Genomic DNA, 4,715 nt, shown 5'->3' on the forward strand with positions numbered 1-4,715 from the left:
ACTGACCTTAAGGTTCGCAGCCCGATTCGTAACCACTACGCTACCAGAGCTCCTATATACATGTATATATATATATATGTATATAGATAGATAGATAGATACACACACACATATACACTAGCTTAATTCAAACCATTTATCTTCTTTAAATGTTTATTTGTTAGCTGTGTCATATAGATTGGGGCTTTTCAAAGTCTAAAGCACATATAAGTTAACTGGGAATCTTAAAATGTCGATGCTGGTGGCTTAGAGATAAAGGGCAATTTTTATTTTACTGAGTAATTGATATTTCTTTCATTTTTTTATAACATATGTTTGCTTTTGCACAACAAATGCATCTCTGGCAAAATGCAATGATAAAATATATTTAAACATATCCTGTCTGATTTTGGTCTAATAACAGGAAAAAAGTACACAATGACATAAACATTCATAAAAGAACTCAAATTAAGTACCAAAACTGAGCAACTTAATACTTCAACTACAAGTGTGGCTAAATATTTCTAAAAATTCCCAGAGACTCAATATTCCCAAAAAGGAGGAACAAGCTGAATTTTCAGAGCACATATTTCTCAGTGCAATGAACAACTCTTACAAAAAGAATGTATTTCTTTAAGAAGAAGGGGGCAAAAAAAAAATTCTTATATTCTCAGTGAGAGATAGGGAAAAATGACATGAATAAAATATGGGCAGGCTCTCATGAATTTGAAGTAAACTTATAACAATAGAGTTCTGGAAGAATGAGGGGGAAAATTTTATTTGGAAAACAAACAAACAAACAAAAAACACTAAACAGAAATAGTAAGTAGCAGAATAGTCATTGAAAACAAATTGTAATCCTGAATGATTATCAAGTTAATAGTTTGTCCCCAAAACTCTGAGGGTTGCAGGGAGCTAAGAAAACTAAAAAGTGAAAAATGAGAAAAATGATACATGGCACAAAGAATAGAACAAGATGATTCACTAAACATAAAGTAGGAGTTTCAGATGGAGAGCTATTGATCAAAGAAGTAACAAACAGAAAATCTTGTTGAGCTGAAGACCTGACTCTTCAGACTGAAAAGAACTCACTAAAATTCACTATACATATCTTGTTCAAATCTCTGACTTGTTAGGATAAAGAGTAAAAACATATAAATCTGTTGATAAAAATACAAATGAAAGAGTAGCAGATAATAGTTCTCAATTTCTTATATGCCATATTATATGCAATAGCTCTTCTACAGAGTTGTAAGGGAAAAGGAGTGTGATCTCAGTATCCTATATCCAGGTAAGTTATTATTCATGTGTGAAGACAATGGGGTAAAAAAATAATAATAATAGGTCTTCAAGTACAGACCCTATGTACCTAAATACTTTGAAAAAAAATCACTCAGGTAAGAACTTCAAATAAGAACCATATTTCGTTAGATTTAAATAAAGAACTCAAGAAAAGTTTAGCAGATGTATCAAATAATAGTCCATTTGGTAAGCAAGTATAAAGTAAATTTTAAAAGAATTCTTGGAAACAGACATTGAAACAACAATAAAAATGTGTGCAAGTAAATATTTCTTCAAGATTTGGAAGCTAAATGAGGAAGTAGGCAATGAAGACACAAAATAAGTCTTAAAATTGTTTAACGGTAGAAAACAATTAAGTAAAAATAATATACACAACTTTCTACACATTTGAGAGAGGAGAAATGACCAAAGAAATTGATATTAATGTCAACAACGGCGATAAAGTAAACAAATTAAAAATAAGGTTATTAGATGACATATAAATTTTTGCTTTTTAAAATTCTATTTTGAATAAGATGTTGTTGTTAAATGCCATCAAGTTGGTTCTGACTGTATAGGGTTTCTAAACCTATAAATCTATTCAGGAGCAGAAAGTATCATCTTTCTCTTATAGAGCAGCTGGTGGGCTTGAACCACCAACCTTCTTGTTCACAGTCCACTGCTCCTGCAAAGGCTATTTATAATTAGCACCACTAAAAATCATAAGGAGTCCCTGTGTGGCACTGTGGGTTATTGCGCCCGACTGCAAAGCTGTTTGAACTGCAAGGTCGGTGGTTCAAGCTCACCAGATGCTCCCTGGAAACCCTATACAGGGTCGCTATGGGTCGGAATCAACTCAACAGCACTTAACAACAAGAATAAAAAACATAATGAAACTAAGGTAAACTTAAGTAAGGCAAATTAAAGTATAAAAAATAATAATTTTTAAATGATAATATAAATATGAGAGAAAAAATTCCCTAAAAGAAATTGGATAACTAGTCAAAGAGAATCATATGTGAATGTTTATCATAGAATCATAGGATAATTCAAAATATGGTGTGGGTCCACCCAAAGACTCTACGGAAGAAAAGCCTGGCTATTTACTTCCTGAATTATCAGCTACTGAAAACCCTGTGGTAGGTACATAGTTCTACTTTGATACACATGGGCTTGCTATGAGTCAGAATTGACTTCACTACAATTGTTTGGTTTGTTTATTTCCTGAGAACCGGATCTGTGAAAAATATTGCTATGAAAGATTGAACGTAAATTGTTTTATAATCTGAGCAAATATTACAGTGGTAAAAACAGCATTATCTAACAGAGGTCTCCTTGGGTAGTAGTTGTGGGCCCAAACAAATGATAATGTGATGTAATCATGAGTACAAGGGAGTTTCAAAAGTTCATGGAAAATTAGAATGAAAAGATAATAGAAAATGACCACGGACTTTTTGAAGCCCCCTCACATACACAATCAGAATCGGCTTTTCGTTGACTCACACAATGGTCCTTGAAAGTGCTGCTGAATACTTCGATTTTATTTCAACCATTACAGAAAAGGTATATTGCAAAGTACCACAATCGCATCCACTAGAAGATGCCCTTGGTTTATTTTTTATGCGTGCTGGGGTAAGGAGAGAGAAAACGCTACTATTAATTCCTTCAGCCTTGAGCAGGTATCCAAAATTCATCTACATAAACTTCTTCCAATACATTTCCATGTACAAAATACAGAGTCAGATATATGGCTAATTTGAAGACGCTTGACCAAGCACATGCATATGTAGCACACCCATAGTTCAGTCAAATTCTGTTAAAAATTTCAGGAGCTGTGTCTAGTCCAAATTTCAAATATGTTTATTATGTTTTCCTAAAATCCCATGTGCTGTAGGGTATGATAATTCCTGGGGAAAAAAAAACAAAACAGTTCTTCTGGCAGATTAAGAGAACAGTTTGCTTTTGCCTCAGGCCATTAACATTTTAATAAAACGGTCGTCAACTGTGATAACAATTCATCTTTATGGGACTTTATCTATTATTAACCTTATTAAATAACAAGTTTATTATTGCTGACACGTAGATTTTCCAGCCTTCATCAAATATGCGTCTCACTCCAGCTCTCTTTTTCTATCTCTCTCTTAATTTTAGTTCAATTAAGCTGAATTTCTGGGCCAAGTGCCTGTTTACAAGTTTGTTGGTTTGTTTTCCTTTGGAGTGGTTTGAAAATGATTCTCGTTTCCAATAATAGTTGATTGAGCTAAACACATTTTATGGGCTTTGTTGAGAACCATGTAATCTGTTAAGGAATAATAATTTCAGACTTTCAACTGATTTGGGTGAAACAGATACTTGTTAGTCTTAAGGAAAGTAATCAACATGATTAGGTTCCAGAGACCAGGTCATTATGGGAAAATAGGCCTTGTGTGAAACTTCAGCGACTAAATGTTCCTCAGAACCCAGAAGTCATTTCTTAGGTGGTCCTGTAGGACTTCTCCCTCCCCTGGAGCCATGCTACAAAGCTCTCTTTCTCTCTGCTGAGACTTTCATACTTAAGTGGGTAGACTTGTACCATTTCAAACCCAAAGGTAGAGCTGATAGAGGCACAATATGCAGCCAGAAGAGAACTTGTCCTACCCCAACCCAAGCAGAGTTCTTGCTCTTCTGGAACATGTCAACCCACACCAGGGCTGCCCCCTGTTGGCCACAGCACCCCCAAGTGCAGGCACACAGTTGGGGTCTGTCTGACAAGAAATGTCTACAGCATATCCTGTCTGTCCCCTTCTGTCACCTTCTCATACACGCCTGGCACAAACCCGCAGTTCCACTTGGGCAGGGGAACAGCCACCAGCCTTGTAGGGATTCCTTGACACTAAGAAACAGGAATGCCGGTTAATGGCCCGAGGCTTCTGAGTCCTGCTATTTTTTCTCCTCTTAATTTTATTCTTGTCCAAGATTGGGAGGAATCAAGTCTTGAGGGCTCCAGATGGAGACACTCTCTCACTCAAAGCACATGGATCCTTACATGGCTGTAGGGTAACTTAAGTAGATTTTTTTATTATTATTATTCTCATAAGTAAAAATGTGTGATAATAGGTTAACTGAGGGGGAGGTATGTGTCTCTAATGAAGCTCTTTTCTCTCCATGGCCACAGACACCACCTTGCTCAGAATTTTCTCTTGCATGGTCTGCTGTTACAGTCACTCAGCTGGTCACCTTGCCATTTATGCCTGACAGATACACTTATTGCAGGGCTATCAGAATGATGTTTCACAGAATGAACATATGTTACAGCAATGTTTCTAACCAGTGACACTCTATCGTGTATATATATACATGGTGGTGGTGGTGGTGGTGGTGGTGGTGTGCTGTGGAGTCAGGTCCAACTCATAGTGACAAGAGGTCCTTATGGTGTGTGTGTATAAATATATTGTATATAGTTCTTGTTGTTTAAC

This window comes from Chrysochloris asiatica, unplaced genomic scaffold (assembly GCF_000296735.1).
Source record: "Chrysochloris asiatica unplaced genomic scaffold, ChrAsi1.0 scaffold00040, whole genome shotgun sequence".
Taxonomy (NCBI): domain Eukaryota; kingdom Metazoa; phylum Chordata; class Mammalia; order Afrosoricida; family Chrysochloridae; genus Chrysochloris; species Chrysochloris asiatica.